This window comes from Kogia breviceps, chromosome 13, assembly GCF_026419965.1.
Source record: "Kogia breviceps isolate mKogBre1 chromosome 13, mKogBre1 haplotype 1, whole genome shotgun sequence".
NCBI classification, from domain to species: domain Eukaryota; kingdom Metazoa; phylum Chordata; class Mammalia; order Artiodactyla; family Physeteridae; genus Kogia; species Kogia breviceps.
In genome coordinates, this window is record NC_081322.1 from 61778096 (window position 1) to 61798585 (window position 20490).

Below are 20490 nucleotides of genomic sequence, written 5' to 3' on the forward strand. Positions count from 1 at the left end.
ACCCACCAGTGCTTTTGATCAAGATATTCAATTTACAGAGAAAAAAAACATTACCAGAACTTCCAAGGACAATGGGATTCCTTGGTCTCCCAGTACTCCATTATCTGGAAGCTGCTACACTTCTAGAATTTTTAATGGCTTTTTGAAGACCCAATTATGGTGTCATCTGAGAGACAGTATCTTGGGAAGGTGAACTGCAGCCCCATGGGATCTTCACACTCTCAAAGAACCACCACTCCATGGTGCTGCTTCACCCACAGCCAGAAAGAACATTCAGATTTAGGAACTAAGGGGCAAAAGCGAGAGAAATAGTTCACATTTACACCTAATTACTCACTTGCAAATTTTCTTCCATCCCTTGAGGTGATTTACAGACAATATCCAAATAAGGAATATAATCACACCTCCATCTGGTAGAAGCAGAGGAGGAATGGACTGGAAATCACCCACTAGACCTGGCACTGGATGCAGGAAATAAACAGGCCTTGGTCCTACCCATCTGTAGAGATGGGAGAGGAGTTCAGGTTGTATAAGTGAAAGCGGCACCATTTTAGACAGGGGCTTTTTAATTTTTTCAAGCTTAAGTATGCAAAAAGGGAAATATGTTCATCATCAGAAACAAAAGGTATGAACTATAATGGACATTTATTTTTGGTCATCTGATACCCCAGATTCTTATTACATTGGCTCTTTTTGGTTTATAATACCATGACCACTGGGAAGCATCATTACAGAACCAGTTTTAGGGGAAAAAGCTGGTTGTTAAACGAGTCTAAGAGTCTTTGAGCTTTGCTTACCTCCATTATGAGTAATGCAGGTGATTAAGAGTCCTAGCAACAATCACAAAAAGAAAGGCCAGACTCCTAAAACAAGCTACTTGTAATCAAAAGCTAGATTTACTTAGTGCTATTTAGGTTTCATAAATATTGAAGTTCTTTACAAGTCAAATGATTTAGCTGACAACCTTCTTCTCACTCTGAAACAATACTTTTAATAACACAGTATCTCATAAACTGAAGTTTCTCAGAGATGCAACCAATATGTTTTGCCTAACAGAGTGCATTAAATTAATGAGGGCTAGATGTTTTTCATGAATACAAATGTAAGACAAGGCCCCTTACAATCAGGCAGCATGTAATCTAGAAAAGGAGAAAAAAAACTACATTATATAAATGTTACAATGTTTCAAACAAGGACCTATAATATAGGCATTCAATTGAAGGACAATCCAAAAAGCCTTAACAGAGGTGCCATCTGTATTGTTTTTGAAGTAAGACACTAGACACTTTGTTTTGGAGATTCAAACCTCTAATACCAGACTTAGACATAACTTGAAATGATCAGATTACCGACTGGTTCCCGCAACCACAAGTGTAAACTCCTTAAAGGCAAGAACTAGGTATCCATTGTTCTACTATACCTCTAGAACACAGCACATTGTTCACACTCAACAAGTATTTTTTAAACTGAACAACAAAAGAGCATTAGAAAGACTGAATCCTATGTAAGAAGTCATATGTACTTCTAAAACACAAGGCACATATAAGAAGAAAGCTAAGAAAGGTAGGTATGCTCCTTTATTACTCATTCATTTGACATAGTCTGGTCATCCACTATCCACCTGGCACAGTGAAGGGTTTCTGGACATCAACACTCATTTACTTGTATTTCTTTACTTTGTATAGCTCTAAACGTGAGGATCAAATAAAGGTATCATCTGATGAGGTGATAAAGGGCCTATGGAAACATAAATTCGAAATTACTGAATCAAATTTAGGAGAAATATTATATGGCATTAGTTCAATTCTATTATATACATGAAGTTGAGAACCGAATAGAATGACTGATTTGTCTAAGAAACTATGGCTATTTAAGTAGAAGAGCTGGATTAGAATATAGATTTCTTAGTTTCTAAAACAGTATCCTTCAGTGTGCTAAAAGGGCTAAAAGTAAAAGGCTTTTAAAAAGATTATTTCATAATCCAGGTGTATGATAGTTGCCAAAGGAAATAAAAGGAAAAATAAGTCTGTGCTAGCTTGGAGTAACTTAATAGGAGTTGAGCTGAGATGCTTAGGTGTTGCAAGTAGCGTTCAAAGTACATTTCAAGGCCTACCAGTGGACCACAAGGATTCTTCCGCCCTACTGAAGCTGATCAGGAAATAAACACCTGTCCTTTCTTCAGGTCTTATGAACTGGCAAGATTCCAGAGACATCAATTTACATATGACCAGCATTACCCTCTTACACCAGGGTCAGCCATTTATGGCCTATCGGGGCTTCCAGCCTAGTTTTATACAGCCCTCCAGCTAAGGATGGTTGTTACATTTTGAAATGGTTAACAAAAAACAAAACAACAACAATGAATACGCGAGAGACCATACGTGGGTAGCAAAGACTAAAATGTTTACTATTTGGCTCTTTATAGTAAAAATTGGCCGATCCTTGTCCTAAATTAGTAAAAATTACTAAAACTTTGTATTCACAAACTCAATTCAGTATGGTACTTGAGTGTACTAAGTACTCACTATGTTGTCTGTAATCTTCTACTGAACAGTCATGTATACTAGGTTGAATTTCTGCAATTTTCAGAAAGAGTATGTTACCAGTACATTATAGGTGCTGGTTTGTATGGGTTATTATTTTCAATTGCTGCTCTTCTCACATTAATTTAGAAACAATTATGGTTACTTTTTCATTGTATTGGATGAACATTTTTGTAGAGTAACTATGTCGTTACCAATCTATTATTTTATGACTCTCCAGTTTTTGACTATCTCCTAGTTTTAGGATAGTGGTTCATAGGATCTCTTGCCTTACTCAAGTTGATCATGTTCAAAAATGTTTAAGAAAAATTAGTTTAGAGAAAGAGAGAGAGAGATAAAAAAGAGGTTTCTAGGTAGATGACAAACAGGATGGTGATCTGGAAAACTGATAATCATTCCTAGCTTCTTCCAAGTCATGTCTACTGGGTTTCATTTTGTTACCTCGCCTGGGATACTGTGAATTTATGAAGCAGTCATATTCATTTTTATTGGCATATGCCTAATTTGAAACAAAAAAAACCCCTGTGAAACATAAAAATTAAGGAACAAATTTTTTACATAACCATAAACAGTTACTTGAAGAAAAATCCACCTGATACTGATACAATGAGATAGGATTAAATCAAGATGCACCTCTACAACAATACAATGAACAAATTATTTTTGCATTATCCACAATCTGCAACTATTTGCACCATTACTTCTAGAGAGGTGACTTTACAGTATATATTACATTTTTCATGACGTAAAGATAACACTATTTCCTACACATCCAGAAAAGGTGCATTATTATTTCCACAAAACCCAAACCATCCCTTCTGGCTCATTATGTACAGTTAACAAACACCCATTCTGTTCCATGTGAGTTTGCTGCCATCTAGTGGATGACCTAAGGAAAAAAAAAACCGCTTCATAGCAAAGGGTATTTTTTTTCTGCTGTACAACTGTAGGCAACAGTTGGCATCAGGGGCTGTGTAATGTCACCACCTGTCAGAGTGCCCTGGGGACCAGGGAGGATGCTGTCTGACCACTGAGAGTGGCTGGGCTGCCTGGGCCAGCCCTAACAGGCATGTGCGCCTTCAAAGAAATGTCTCCGAACAACGGAGAACAGAATACAACTACCTGCTCTTTTAGCACAAAATATCTCTGTTGCTCAACCCCAAATAATTCACAGTTGAAACTGTCAATCGTAGAAAAAAAATAATGGTTATTAAAACCCTTGGACAAGTGGTTTTGAGATTCTCAAAATCTCAAAATCTTGGTCTCACCCACATCACACTGCGGAAGAAGAAGTAGAGTGTAATGCTGACCAGCAAGCAGCCTGGGAGCCAGACAGTCTGATTTGGAAACCTGACCTCACTTCTTGCTGGCTGCTGACCTTGGGCAACTGACCTCATCTTTCCAAGCTATAACTGCCTCACCAGTCAAGCAGAGGCAGAATCACCTCTTCCTCAGTTATCATGAACTTCAACTGAGGACAATGTATGTATGCACCTTGTACTGGAAACAGAAAGAGTTCAATAAATGAGAGCAAACAGTATGAAGTGGCTTAATGTTTTTCTCCTGAAAGTCAGAAATGAACAGGAAGAATATTCTTATTAATATATATTAATGTGAACCATGCTGTAGGAGGGTGTTGAAACTTAATAAACTCTGATATGGTTACGAGAATTGTAGAGATAATGATAAATATCAATTGACACAAGACAGTTATAACCCCTAATTAGGAGAGAAGTCAGTTACCACTTGACAGTGACATGTATACACACAAGTAAGAAACTGAACTAGAAAAAAAACCCAACTAAATATTAAAACAAATTCTGTTTTAGACAACTCTTTCCTCATCTATCAAATAGTCAGCTATTTTAAAGGGTGGTTTGAAATATTATAGAAGATGATATATATGAAAACATTTTCAAAATGGCATAGATTTCCGTAAGAACATGAGATGCTATTACTGGTAAGTTTACTATAATCAGAGTTAGAATCATTAGGTTGGGCTCATTACACAGTACAAGGTGCATAGGATAATGTATCATGAGAAAATACATCAGCTAGTTGAAAATAAGTTTCAACACAAAAAGTTTCTGAGAAAAAAAATCAAGTGAACTAGGTCCAAGAAAAGTATATTATAATTCTAAAAAGCACATGGGAAGTAGAAAAACTCCTTAGAGAATCTGACACAAAGCTACTAAAATAATTATGGGCTTTTTTCCAATAGGCTCTCTATCTCATGCTCTGTCTTGTGACCTGAATAGGGAGCTTATCTTCTCTGTGGGTAAAAGAACTGATGTGAATGGCGGGGAGGAGAAGCGTGGGGAGGAAACTGAAGGATCTTCTAAAGGATGAGTCTTGAGCTGAGAAGCTCAAGGTGAAGCCTGCGCCTCAGGGCCAAGCCTGCTAGTTTACTGTGCCCTCCCCTTCCTGGCACTCCAACACTGGCAGGCAAGTCCTGCTTCCATGAAGCAATCTCCCATTTAGAACACATTTAATTTTAAATTTCTCATTGGTTTTCTTTCCAAATAATATTTAGAGAGAAAAAGGCACACAGGCTAACAAAGTAGAAATTTGGGGCATTTTAAAGCTACTGTAGACTAATAAAGAGTTAAATCTAAAGTCATGATTCTTAAAAATGAACAAAGTGCAAAAACAAGCCATTTGAAAACTGTATGTAAACAGTACTTCGGATTTCTAAGATGGCCAGAAATAATGAAGATGCAAGCTCTGTCTTAACAAAGATGTTCAGTCCTAACATCTTATCACGTGGCCCTCCTCAGCTGACCTGCTCAAAGAGAGCCTAGAATCGGGAGGAACAGAGGCCAAGAGGAGGACGTGGGCCCTTGAGTAGGCGATTTGTGCACTCAGCTAACACAGGGGGACTTGCCAGCGGGGCAGCCGTACTCCTTGCAGCTCTCCAGCCTTCCTGAGCCCTCCTTGGCCCTCCTCGCCTCCTGGATGAGCTTCCTTCCAGTCATCCACCGGACAGCCTGACAGTCCTCCTGCTCCAGCAGCAGCCTGAGTGTTAGCCACGTGAGGAAGTTCGCCTCCAGCTGATATGGCAGTGACTCCTCAACTGTTTACCTCAGTCTGAATTTCTAATCAGTTTTATTTGCAAGACACATCTGCTCACGTTTTTGCTAAAACACTGCAAATGGATTTCTGCTTCCTTTCGGAACATGGTACAAGTTTTTTCCTGAATCTTCCCCCTTCTTCCCTCCTCAAGCCATACAGAACAGAGAGGCAGGAAAAAAGAAAACCCATGTAAGTTACACTTTCAGAGAAATTAAGACCACAAAAGAATTCTCAAAAAAATGTACATGTGGCCAGAAGCAACAGAAAAGAGCAGATCGTGAGTGGGAAGCCATGGGGATGGGATAGGAAACAGGGGTGTTGCAGAGAATAGGGGTGGCGGAGCGCCAAAATGTCACCAGCAAGTGTGCGCCACCAAGAGATGATGGTGGCTCCCAAGGGGGACCGGGGCAGGGCTGACAGGAAGCAGGCACTCTGCTGAGCGAGGTGGAGAGTGGAGGCTTGGACCATGCTCGGGCCCCAGGCTGCTCATCTCTGAAAGCGTCACCTTTCCCTAAGAGGAAGGGGATGCCTTAGAAAGAAGTGGCTATGCACCGGGGAACCAATGGAGTGACGGGGGAGGGGGACATCTGGACTGGAGGGGGAACTCTCCTATGTCAGGCTAGGTTCTGAGAGGCAGAGGGGAAAGAAAGAGTGCCTCAGGGCAGTGCAGAGAGGAAGGAGCCCTCTCCCTTCACAGCTGTCTCCTGCCAGGAAAAGCAAGCTCATTCTACTGAACAACAACCAAGAGAACAGATAGAGCAGCCATGCAAAAGACTACACAAAACTGTGGAAAAGAACAGCAAAACTCGCTACAAAGGAAACGCAGCAGGAACAAATGTTGCCACAGAAGTGGATAAGGTGAAAATTATAACCCAAAATAGCACCACATTTTTTTTTTTAAACTAAGTGAGGCAACTGCAATTTTAAAGGAAAAATCACAAAACAGCTCATAGACAAGATGGCCAGATAACAGGCAGCAGCGAAGCAGAAACTAGAGGAACTCGGGAAAGAAAAGAGAAAGACAAATTCAGAAATGAAGACTAAATGAAAAGAAAGATTAGACACAGAGAAAGCATGAGCCCTGTTAACAGCTGTTGCCATTTTTGGGTTGCTCAGGCCACAGCCCTTGAATTGCTGATGGCTTTAGCTCCTAGCTCACTGTCACTGTCAAATCCTCTCTCAACTCCTAGTGATTTCAATACCCATGCTGATAATCCTGCCACCATCCTGGCCTCATCTCTTTGCACGCTTTTCTCCAAATGATCTTGTCCTCCACCCTTCCGTAATCACACACTCCAAGATCTTACCAAATGCTTTCTCATTACCAGCAACCGTAACTCCTCCATAACCTTAGTTTCATACACACCACTTACCAATCACCACCTCCTGTATGTCTAGCTCTCTCCCACTGGCACCCTGACCCCAACGAGCCTCTGATCCCCCCCAGGACCCAGCATCCTTTTGCCCTGCCACTTTGCCACTTTCCCTCACATGACCTCCCCTTCCCCCCAAGTCTTCGCTTGCCTCCTGACCCAATTTAAACGCCACAGTCAGCTTAAATGTCATCATCTTCACTCTCTTGCTTGTATCCTCAAGCCCCTCTCTCCACTTATCTTCACCACTTGACAAATCCAAAACTCTAGTTAAGCCCAACACTGTGCTTCCTCTATTATATGACTGTGCCATATGTCATTTAACCAAACCTCTGTTAATGGAGATTTTATCCTAAGCCTATAGGTTTAAAAGTTGGGCAACTTAAGCATTTATGCTGTCTCTACAAATGAATCCTTCTGAGTTCTATTACACAGAGAGAAAATAAAGTGTAATGCTGACTAGATGAGAACATTCTCCTATCTATGTGTCCACTTTCCATTTACTTACATGCTCAAAAGGCTGGTTCTACCCAGAGTAGAAGCCTGAGTTCTTACGATAGCCTGTAAGGCGCCCCCCAAGACCCCCTCCAGCCCCTACTCTCCCCTCTCTGTGCTCTGCACACACCAACCCCTCCTCCACTCCTCCAACACCCAGGCAGGCTCCCACCTCAGGGCCCCTGTACCTGCTATCCCCCCATCTAGAATATTCTTTCCCCAGCTACTGAAGGGTGCATTCCCTTACTTCCTTTAAATACTTGTACAATTATCGTCTCCTCAGTAAGGCCTATCCCGGCTCCCTGTGCATCCCATTTAGAAATGCAGTCCCCTCTCCAGGATACCAGATCCTCACTGTTATGTTTTTGTCAGGTTGCTTCTCATAACACTTGACACCTCCTTCCAATACACTATTTACTTATTTATTTTCTGTCTGTCTTCTCTCACTAAAGGTTAGCTCCATAAAGGTAGGTATTTTGCTTGTTTTATTCACTGAAATATCTCTGGCATGCAGACAGTGCCTAGCACATCAGAGACGCTTAATACTTACTCATGGTATGAATGAATGCACATAAATGCACAATGACCTGGTACAATATAAAACAGGATCCAAATGCACAGTGTTATGTGAATCAGATGGTCCTGGGTTCAAGTGCCAGCCTCTCCATAATAGTTATATGAACTTGAGCAAGTGACTTAACCACTTGAAACCTAAATTTTCTCATCTGACAAGAGTTGGCTAGAAGATCAAATAACAATGTACAAAAAACAGATTCAAAATACCAAGTATGAGGCACAGAGTAAACAGTTAGTAAAGAGAGCTACAAGATACTAACTTACATATCTTCCAGAATGAGATTTTTTTTTTTTTTTTTTTTTTTTTTTCAGAACGAGATTTCTGAGTAAAGCAGGGTGTACAGGCAATACTATACAACTAAAGTCACTGGATGCATTTGGGCTACCCTGCCCAGCTCTCCTCCCCCACCCCAGCAGAAAGGCAGTGCTCTGAGCACTGCCAAGTAAACAGGACTTAGCTGGATTTTTAGCTAAAGGCTTCCACATTTCCCAGTAGAAAAATAATAATCCACAGGCTACGAGGGAATCTTGGTGATGTCTGCAGGCATTCTCTTGGGACGTTAAGTGGGATGAAGAACAAACTATTCCAGAGAAGTTGGTGGCCATACTCCATATGAGTAATACGCTACTGCAACAATGGTTTCTTCAAATAATGATCGTGATAATGACACTATAACAAGAAAGATGACTCGAAAAGGAAATGTCCCAAGACTTACAGAACACCATTTTGTATGACCGTTGGGTTCTTCCAAATCAATTAATATGCAAACCAATTAATAACTGCTTTAAGAAAAAACCCAGACTGGAATAAGTATAAAAGGCAATATACTCTTTAATGAAAAATATTGCTTATTAATTGGTGAAAAAGAACAAAAAAGTGTCCAAGAGATGAGGACAAGGATTGTCAAAACCATTCTAGGAAACCAAAACTAAACAGCCCAGCCTGCGTTTTGTTGTCCGGCTCTCACACCAGCATCGAGCCAACTAAACTGTACGCACAGGCAGCATCACAGGGCAGCGGAGCAGCAGTTACACAACTGACCACGAACTTTATTTAATAAGAGAAGCCACTCTGTAACACAATTACTGAGCACATTGAATATATTTATAGTGGAAAAATCTAATAATAGTTAAATTAATTTTTAAACAAGTGTGGAAACATATATATGAAAAATTTTATGGTATAATCGGCACCACATTTTACTTATACAGAACTCAGAAGGAAGGATCCATTTGGGAGGCAGCATAAATGGTAAGCTCCTCAACTTTTAAACATATAATTTTAGGATGAAATGTCCATTTAACAGAGGTTTGACTTCTGAGCAGTTTCTCAGAGCTATCTGAAATGCTGTCTCCCGGGCTACAGTCCTCATTTTGCCCCAAATAAAACTTAACTCACAACTAAAAAACAAACAAAAACAAAAAAAAAACACAGAGGTTTGAGATGTATGGCAAATTCATATAATAACAAATTATGCAAGCAACATAGACGAGAGGAAAAAGCAAGCAGCAAAAAAAAAAAGGGATGGTATTATCTTATTTTCATTAAAAAAAAGAATGTAATTATGTATAAATACTTCTGGAATCATTTAGATTTATTACTAAATAAAAGAGTACGCAAGTTGACTTTAATGCTGTTTTCCTCAGGTTGCCATTGAGGAGAAGCACTCTGACAGGTTAAGTGATTTTGGTAGATAAGCGCCGAAAAAACAACTGTCACACTGTCAGTCTTGACTTATCTTTATGATCATTATCAGTAGTCGCTTCAAATAGAAGCAAATCTTATAATTAATGCATGTTTAATAAAGGTATTTCTATATTATTATCCATTAACTATTCTTCTTAATGTGCTATTTAGTAAACGAAAACATCTTTCGGAATCTTGAGTTTTTCATAAAAGTCAAAAGAAGTTAAAATAAATAGCTCTTCTCCCATTCTGCATCATGTGATCAATAATATCTTCCTAAGCACAGTAGTGCACATTACTTTTGAAATACAATTAGTTACAACAAACTGCAGAATCTCGGGATTCAAAAGCAAACTTCACCATTATGGGTTTCCCATAACTTTAAACCCCAGTGCACCATGCCAAGGAATGCAGGGCTGTGTTTAGTTTGTGAGGTCTGCCATAACAAAATACCACAGACTGGTAGCTTAAACAACAGAATTCTATTTTCTCACAGTTCTGGGTGGAGGCTGGAAGTGGGGCTGGCTTCTCCTGAGGCTTCTCCTTGGCTTACAGATGGCCTCCTTCCCACTGTGTCTTCATGTGGCCTTTTCTCTGTGCCTGGGCATCCCTGGTGTCTCTCCTCTTCTTATAAGGACACCAGTCATACTAGATTAGGGCCCCACCCTTATGACCTCACTTAACCTTAATTTCCTCTATAAAGACCCTATCTCCAAATTCAGTCACATTGGGGGTTGGGACATCAACATACGAATTCTGCGGGGATGAAATTCAGTCCATAACAAGGACCCTGACAGTGCTTATGTGAGAGGAAGGTTAAAAAACAGTACTAATGAGTAAAAAGATACCTGTTAAGTATGTCTGACCTAAGCTCAAACACCTGTATGAATAACTTGTACCAGTCCACAGCATCCTTGGAAAGCCCTGATGGAAGGACCACTCATATTTGCTGCAACTTCTTTCTACTCATCTCTTAACTGCCCTCCTTAATATCATACAGAAGGAAGGGTGATCCTCTTCCACCTGACATCCCTTCAATTATTTGAAGCAGCAGTCCCAGCCCCGCTACAAGTGTTCCTAGTACTTCCAAATGCTGCATGTATCAATGTATCATAGTGTGATTTCTGTACCCTTCTCATTCCCCTCTCTCTTTCCATTATTCACCTTCAACAACTGCTTCTTTTTCAGAACTGGGCTCACAGAAAGGTAGAAAGGTAACGTGCCTTTCCTTTAAGATTTTTCTTCTTTTTTTCCCCCCATGTCTTCCTTGTGCAGGGGCTATGCTAATCATTTGTGTATCGTTCCGTTTTTAGTATATGTGCTGCTGAAGCGAGCACTAAGATTTCTTTATATAACTTGTTTCTTCCTCATGCAGGTGATTTTACATTGCAGTCAGGATTTCTGAGAGCTTCCCGTCTTATCAAACCACGTTCCTTCCCTCCAGTGTCACATCTTGGAATCACAACATTCTCTTTTTTGAAATTTTCTATTCTATCCTTTCTGTTCTATCCTTCATCATCCAATAAATCCTTACTAGCCTCTGTGTGCAAAACTCTTGAGGGATATAATTCTGCATAAAGGTACGATCCCCAGCCACAGAAGAGATTACAGACCCTGGTAGTTAAGGAAAAAAAATGCTGGCACTTACAAAAAATGATAAAGATGAAATACAAAAGAATTCACAAGCCAGCATCTCATTACCAAATGAGTGAGGGGAGATTGCTGCCGTAAGGTCAAAGGAAAGAAACAAAATAAACATTTATAATGGTTACTACATGAGAGGCACACTTATCCCTACTTGTTGAAAACAGATAAACGTAGTTTAGATACATTGGGTAACCTACTTGAGATCATTCATTCCAATTTTATTGAGGGCTGACTCATGGCCAGGCACTGTTCTTACAATACAAACAGAGCTGTGAACAAGGTATATTAAGCCCTTTCTCTTCAGGAGCTGCCATTCTGGTAGGGAATGCAGAAAATAAGTAGACAAGTGTGGTAGTTTAATTTACTGATCAAAGGCATTACAAAAACAAACTGGTTAATGAGAAAAAGAATGAGTGGAGGAACAAAAATGATAGGTCAGGAAAAACATCTCTAAGGATGTGACCTCTGGGCTAAGACCTAAAAGCCAAGGAGGAGGCAACTGTGTGAAGATTCGGGAAGATGTTTGAAGCAGAGGAAAAGTAAGAGCAAAGGCCCTGAGGTAAGAAGGAGCTCAACTGTTCAAGTAGCAGAAAGGCAGCCAATGTGGCTGAAATCTGCAATCTTGCAGCTGCAAAGGGGAGAGTGGTAGGAGTTGGCAAATGGGGGCAGGATCAGATCTGGAGGGCGTTGTGAGGCATGGTGGGGATTTACATCAGACTGTGAGTGCCACGGGAATCACTGCAGAGTTTCCAGCTGTGAGATGGCATGGTCTGACTGACTGACTGTTCACCTGGGCTGTAGTATGGAGAATAGACTGTAGACAGGCAGGAATGGAAGCAGGGAGGACATTTCGGAGGCTGCAGTCATGCCAAAAAGAAAGAACAGCAGCTGGGACCTGGGTGATGATGACAGCAGAGATGGAGAGAAATGGACGAATTTTGCAGGGAGAACCAATAGGATGTACACTTAGGTTGCAAATGGGGAGCAAAGACACACAGTACTAGGGATTGGGGTTGGAACCAACGGTGTAAGAAAATTCATGTTCAGGACAGAGGCATGTAGATGGTTCACATATAGGAGCAGTGAGGAACAGAGCTCCCTGGAGCATATCTTCAAGTTTTAGTTCATAAAACAAACAGAAAATGTTCACTCACATTCAGTCATAAACAGCACTCATGTTCAGTCACGTATGAAAAGTCACCAGAGAGAAGAAAGGATGGTTGTTCTCTGTTCAAATTCCCTTGGATAAGACGTTAATTTCCACTCCTAGCTCTGTTCTATGTCAACACCTTAGGCATGAAGAAAATCACAACAATGAAATCAAAGCTATTGAAGCTTTTCTCCTCAAGGGGAAAAAATTCAACCAGGTATTTTCAGATGTGTGACCTTAGAAGTAGATATAACAAAGGGCATTTTAGGGGAGGACAGGAGGGAAAGAGAGAGAGAAGAACACGTTTTCAACTCCCTTCCCTCTGTAAACTGCCTTCCTGTCCACCAGACCACCCCAGGAAACAAAAGGTAACACCTCCAATTCCTGGGTAAATACATAGTTCCAGTCAATTCATTAACTTCTCAGGACTGGAGTTCTTTTTTAAAAGAAAATTTGCCCTGGCAACCAAAAAGGAGAACTCAATGATACTAGCTTCCCTTTCCTGCAGTCATGTGTTAAGGTGCAAAACTAGTGTCCCTTTCACCAGACTGTAGTTAAAAGAACTGCATTCATTCTCAAAAGTATAACAACAAAAGGGCTCAAGCTTTTGTAGAGATTTTATGTTTCATCTCAAAGTCCTAAGGACCTTACAGGGACAAGAGCCAAGCACTGAACCTGCCTAATAAACAAGAAAAGGACACACACAGAATGAGAAGCTAATTGCAACACAGAGAAACCAATAATGTTTACTTCAAATCTAAACAAGTCTGTGTTGGACCAACAGCTTTAATCTATAGGAGATAAATGATAAAAAATAAAACAATGAAGATTCAACACAGACCTTTTTCAGTCACCTTCTCTTAACCTTTATAACATGGGCTTAAGTTCACACATTTTTATGCCCCCCTAAAAAGTTCTGACTTCTCAAATCTTGCAGAACACACACATAAGCACATATGACATACCATGCATATTTCTGCTAAAAACCAGAAAACTTCTGCACTTACACATTCTGCTGAGTATATTTTATAAAGATACCAACGGACCTATTGGGTTCATTTTCCAAAGGCTAGCTTTTAGCCACTCTGTATCTTCCTTTTTTGAAAAATAAATTTTATTTATTTATTTATTTTGGCTGCATTGGGTCTCTGCTGCTGCACACGGGCTTTCTCTAGTTGCTGCAAGCGGAGACTACTCTTCGTTGCAGTGCACGGGCTTCTCATTGCGGTGACTTCTCTTGCTATGGAGCACGGGCTCTAGGCATGCGGGCTTCAGTAGTTATGGCGTGTGGGCTCAGTAGATGTGGCTCGTGGGCTCTAGAGCACAGGCTCAGTAGTTGTGGTGCACGGGCTTAGTTGCTCCGTGGCACGTGGGATCTTCCCGGATCAGGGCTCGAACCCGTGTCCCCTGCATTGGCAGGCAGATTCTTAACCACTGTGCCACCAAGGAAGCCCTCTTTTACATTATTCTTTAAACCAATACTCAAATGCCAGAGTTCTCATTAGCACTGGTAAGATTTACTGTAATATGTACATATGGGAAAATTTTATCTCAACAACTGTGTTTCATGGTCAGCTGTGGTTATTCCTATCTATCAATTTCCTGCAATTCATAACTTAGTTACTTCTGACATGATTCACTCCAGAATCCCTTGTGACCACAACTCTCCCACCTCCTAATACTTAGATACGTAACTCTTAGTGGAACTCCACTTGTGGCTAACTTGTGAATGACTGTTTCCATTACCGGAGTTTAAAAGCAATGCATGATGGGTCCAGATATGGCAACTGGTTTCTTAATAACAAAGAGAATAATCCTGCATATGTTAGAAGAGCTTTCAGGATTTTTTACAACTTTAACTTGGTTAAAATTATAGCCTGTTAAAGTTGGAACAGACCATAATCCAGCCCACAGAAAAAATACATAAGAAAATCATGCCTTGGAAGGCAAAATAAGCTTACTCAGGCCACACTGCTGTTGGATGTGATTTCGGGAAACAGCAAGCACGCACGCACACACAGCTTGCGTAATTAGAAACTTTTCTTATTGTCCCATTGATTTTCTTAGCTCAGCTACATTCTGAAAGTCTGATTCTAACCAGGGAATTGCAATATACATCACACTGGGACACACTGTAGCTAAAATGAGTAAAATTTAAGACTATAAATGCCAAATGTTGGCAAGGATTTGGAGCAACACAAACTCTGATACCCTGGCTGGTGGGAGTACAATCTGGAGCCACTACTTTAGGTAACTGTTTACCTATACCTACTACAACTGAACATATATATATCCTGTGACCCAGCAACCCAATTCCTAGACACACATGTGAAATAAAAGAACCTACAAGAAAGTTCAGCATTGTCCATAAAAGCAAAAAACAAAACCAAACAAAGCAAAAGTACAGAAACACTCCAAATGTCTACCAACAGCAGAAAGAATAATTAGATGTGGTATACTTGAATACAGTAATGAAAACAAATGGCTGACAGCTACCTGCAACAACACAGATGAACTGCACAAACCTAATGGGAGAAAGAACTTTAATATAAAACATATTTCTTGATTCCATTAGATAAAGTTAAAAACTAGGAACATTAATCAACGACATTAGAAGTCGGGACACTGGTTACCTCTGGAGAGTATGGAGGGGGCTCTAAGCATGAGAAGGGCTTCAGGGGGCTGGTAATATTCTATTTCCTGACATGTGTGGTGGTGTAACATAACTCATCGAGCTATATACTAATAATTGGTATACAACTCAATATATATAATATACTTCTATTTTTTTAAAAGTTAAAAAAAACCCAATGTTTAATTATGTGTATCTGCTTCTTTCAAAAACACGAGTTCTTTCTGTGTGTTCCGTGTGTCCCGAATCCATTTTTCTGTATTGTGTGTGTTTGTTCCAGGATGAAGGGCCCCTGTGAAATACCCTACTCTGGTTCACCTCATATAATAGGTTCAGCATTTTCAACCCACAGAGGCTTGCTTATCCTTGTCCTATATGTCACAGGTAGGAGCCTGTCTCAAAGAAAATACAGACGGATGTTAAAGGGTAAAGGATGGGGATGTGGGGATATATGTATACATATAGCTGTTTCACTTTGTTATACAGCAGAAACCAACACAATGTTCTAAAGCAACTATACTCCAGTAAAGATGTTAAAGAAAAAAAAAAAAAAAGGTAAATGAGTGTGTATCTCCTTTCCACATACTGCTAATGAAAATGGTACTTTTTTAAAAAAAAACCTTGAGAACTAAATCTAAAGTTTGAGAACTAAATCTAAGCATGTCTTTGATGCACTATGATCTTCCACACCTTGGATAACAATCGGTTTTATTTAGATGGCAACTCCAGTCTACTGGGAATGGTTGCCTAGAGCACTGGGTTGAGAAAGATTTAATGCTGTGTTAGGGCCAGTGACAGAGAATACTGTCAACGCCAGGGCAAAGGATGGAGCACAGACACCTTTCTGACTCAGAGTCAAAAGAACACTTTCTCCCCTAGGATAAAAATAGTTTCTTAAGCATTTTAAATGCTCCACAGAGAAATCTCTAATAAAATTCTAATTTATAACATCTGTTTACTACTTATACTTAGAAAGTGGTATTATTTAATACAATTTTATTTCTGTCTAATATATTTTACAGTTATGTATTTATAGTATTTAAATATTTTATGTTTAATATAAATTACATTATTGTAATGTGGTTTAAATACTTCACAAGTAAAGCAAATCAATAAGACTATAGATTAATTTTTTAACAAAAAGTAGTTTAACAGGAAAAAAAAACCACTTAAGTTAAAAACATTTTGTTTCATCTATCCTACTCTTTGCAAAACAGAACTGCCAGAATACTATTTTAAAAACTCACAAAATTCCAGTCTTACTAAATGTTATTCTTGGGTTCCTCCAAGAACCAAAAGTCTTTTGATTGCTATTTTTCGTATAAATTAAACCATACAACTCAATATATTTTTGGTATAAATTAAACCATACAACAATATTTTACAAGTTTTTGTTGATTTTAATCAAAGCTAAAATGAAAACAAACTTTTCCCACTGCAGTACTCAGAAAGACTTTAGCTTTAGTTGAACAGATGTACATATTCTAAGTACAAGGGGATTACCTTACTTACAGTACCTTCTCTTTAGATTTCTTTTGTAAAATTAGATAATTTGTACTGACACAAATTCAAAAGATGCAAATGCAGTGTGAAGAGAAGCACCTAATGTGGTGCAAAGTACCATCTTATTTAATCACATCCAGTATTATTAGCATTACCAGATGTAGAAAAAAGTGAACTGAAATTTCACACTTCTCCCTTTCACTTCCACGTGATTTCTGCATAGCCCTTATCAGTGATGCACCTTGGATTGGTAGGTTAGACTTTTACCAATAACTTGCTCTACCGAAATCTAAACTTCCTATCATTTAAACATTGAATCTTAGAATTAAAAATATATATCGTGATGACTGGTTTCACTAAATTCATGAACCCAAACCTCAAACGGGTACTCAAACTGCCACACAATGCTTCTCTGCTTCCCTGGTACATCCATTCTCTCAACTGTCAAAACTACAAGTAATGCACTTTCTCTTCTTTCCATAAACTTCTAACAACTTTCCCTCCCATTCTCTATCTGATGCCTTTGCCTCCTATTTTATTTAGAAACACTCAGACAGAAACTTTCCATCTTTACCCATCACACTCTGCACCAAATCTGTACAGTAGATAAAAGGCAAACCACTCATTAGTGGTCTATTCCCCATCGCCTCTCACCTTCAAAGACAATTCTTTTGGGGCTTCCCTGGTGGCGCAGCGGTTGAGAATCCGCCTGCCGATACAAGGGATACGGGTTCGTGCCCCGGTACGGGAGGATCCCACGTGCCGCGGAGCGGCTGGGCCCGTGAGCCATGGCCGCTGAGCCTGCGGTCCGGAGCCTGTGCTCCGCAACGGGAGAGGACACAGCAGCGAGAGGCCTGCGTACCGCAAAAAAAAAAAAAAAAAAAAAAAAAAAAAAGACAATTCTTTTGCTAGTATACTCTCACTAGAATCTCTCTTCTGTAGTGGAAAAAAATGCACCTTTTCTTTGACCCTCTTTCTATTTCCATGGTAGAATCTACTAGTTGTCTCCTAAATACTGATTTCTCCTTTCTCTCTCAAGTGGAGCAGTCCCCATTTTTAGTGAGCACATTGCAATCCAGCTAAAAGATGCTTTCAGCTTTCCTAGTAGTGGGTGTAGCCATGTGACTGTCTAAATTCTGGTCAATAATGTATGCAGAGGTGAGTAGGATGCTAGGAAGCCTCTTTAAATGGAAGAGGTCAGTCCTTCTGCCTCCTCCTCCCCATCTACACTTGGAACGTGGATAGGAAACCACCTTTCTTTTTTTTTTCTTTTTTTGAATTATCAAAATTTGTGAACCATCTTTTTTTTTTAAATTAAAAATATATATATTTTTACCTTTTGACACCCCCCTTCACCCATTTCTCCCACTCCCTACCCCTGACAACCACCAATCTGTTCTCCATACCTATGAACTTAGTTTTTCTGGTTTGGGGTTTCTTTTAGATTCCACGTATAAGAAAGATCATACGGTATTTGCCTTTCTCTGACTTATTTCAGGTAACACAATGAATGCCCTTGAGGTATAATCATGTTATCGCAAATGGCAAGATTCCATTTTTTTTCTTTTAATGGCTGAATAATATTCCATTGTGTATACCTATCTATCTATCTATCTATCCATCCATCCACCCACCCACCCACCCACCCACCACATCTTCTTTATCCATTCACTCTTAGGTTGCTTCCATATCTTGGCTACTGTAAATAATGCTGTAATGAACAGGGGAGTGTAGATACATTTTCAATCTAGTATTTTTGTTTTCTTTGGATAAAAACCCAGAAAGATACTGCTGGATTGTATGGTAATTCTACTTTTAATTTTTTGAGGAATCTCCAACACTGTTTTCCATAGTGGCTGAACCAATTTACATTCCCAACAACAGTGCACAAGGGTTCCCTTTTCTCCACATCCTCACCAAACCTGTTATTTCTTGTCTTTTTGGTTTCCTTTGCTGTGCAGAAACTTTTTAGTTTGATGTAGCCCTACTTGTTTATTTTTGCTTTTGTTGCCTTCACTTTTGTTATCAGATTCAAAAAATCATTGCCAAGACCTATGTCAAGGAGCTTACCACCTATGTTTTGTTCTAAGAGTTGTATGGTTTCAGGTCTTATGTTGAAGTCTAACCCATTTTGAGTTAATTTTGTGTGTAGTGTAAGACAGTGGTCCCATTTCGTTCTTTTCCATGTGGCTGTCCAGTTTTCCCAACATGATTTATTGAAGAGACTGTCCTTTTTCTATTGTATATTCTTGGCTTTGCTGTAAATTAACTGACGATATACACATGGGTTTATTTCTAGGCTCTCTATTCTGTTTCGTTGATCTATGTGTCTGTCTTTAATGCCAATACCATACTGTTTAAATTGCTATTAGCTTTGTAATAGAGTTTAAAAACAGAGAGGGTGATGACTCCAGCTTTGTTCTTTTTCCTCAAGATTGCTTTGGCTATTCAGGGTCTTTTGCAGCTCCATACAAATTTTAAGACTGTTTATTCTGTGAAAAATACCATTGTAATTTTGATAGGATTGCACTGAATTTGTAAACTGCTGTGGGTAGTATGGACATAATATTAATTCTTCTGATCCATGAGCATGGAATATCTTTTCATTTATTTGTGTCTCCTTCAATTTCTTTTCTTAATGTCTGATAGTTTCCAGTATACAACCTTGGTTAAATTTATTCCTTTCTGATACAATTATAAATGGGATTTTCTTAATTTCTCTTTCTGATAGTTTGGTATTAGTGTACAGAAACACAACAGATTTTGAGTACTGATTTTGTAACCTGCAACATTACTAAATTTGTTTATTAGTTCTACCAGTTTTTTGGTGGAGTCTTCCAAGGTTTTCCATATAATATCATGTCCTCTACAAAATAGTGACAGTTTTACTTCTTCCATTCCAGTTTGGATGCCTTTTATCTATTTTTCTTGCCTAAATGCTCTGTCTAGGACTTCCAATATTTCTGAACGAAAGTGGCAATAATGGGCGTCCTTATCTTGTTCCTGATCTTAGAGGAAAAGCTTTTAGCTTTTCACCACTGAATATGATATTAGCTGCAAGCCCGTCACATACGGCTGTTATTATGTTGAAGTATGTTCCCTCTATACCCATTTTGTTGAGAATTTTTATCATAAATGAATGTTAAATTCTGTCAAATGTTTTTTCTGTATCTATTGAAATGATCTTATGATTTTTATCCTTCATTTTGTTAATGTGGTGTATGTATATCACATGGCCTGATTTGTGGTCATTGAACCAGCTTTGCATCCCTGGAATATAGCCGGGGATGTATTCTTTCAAAGACACCAGTTTGCCAGATCCCATTCTCTGCTTTTATCTCACTCAGTCTGTTGGCAGCATTAGACACATGATGCCTCACTCATTCTTGAAACACTCTTTGAATTTCTGGAAACCCAGCAGAGCCTGATTTTCTTCTTACCTCACTGGTCACTCCTTCCCTGACTATGGTGTTTTCTCCCTGCTTTCCTGACTTCTACATTTTTTATATGCTCCAACACTCCTCTCTGAACTCTACTCACTCCTCTGTGATTATTTTAGACCTATGGTTTTATTTCTTTTTCTTTCTTTCTTTTTTTTTTTTTGTGGTACGCAGGCCTCTCACTGTTGTCGCCTCTCCCGTTGCGGAGCACAGTCTCCGGATGTGCAGGCCCAGAGGCCATGGCTCACGGGCCCAGCCGCTCCGCAGCATGTGGGATCCTCCCAGAACGGGGCATGAACCCACGTCTCCCGCATCGGCAGGCGGACTCTCAACCACTGCGCCACCAGGGAAGACCAGACCTATGGTTTTAAA

At 39.5% G+C, this 20490-nt stretch overlaps 1 protein-coding gene and 1 non-coding gene across 2 annotated transcripts in view; both read right to left on the reverse strand.

Annotated features, from left to right (window-relative positions):
* STX7 (syntaxin 7) overlaps positions 1 to 20490 on the reverse strand; it is a 46550-nt gene that overhangs the window by 17950 nt on the left and 8110 nt on the right. The gene's annotated exons all lie outside the window — the stretch shown is intronic.
* LOC131740288 (U6 spliceosomal RNA) lies at positions 10977 to 11083 on the reverse strand. The gene has a single exon (XR_009330884.1). It is a non-coding gene; the product is annotated as a U6 spliceosomal RNA (small nuclear RNA).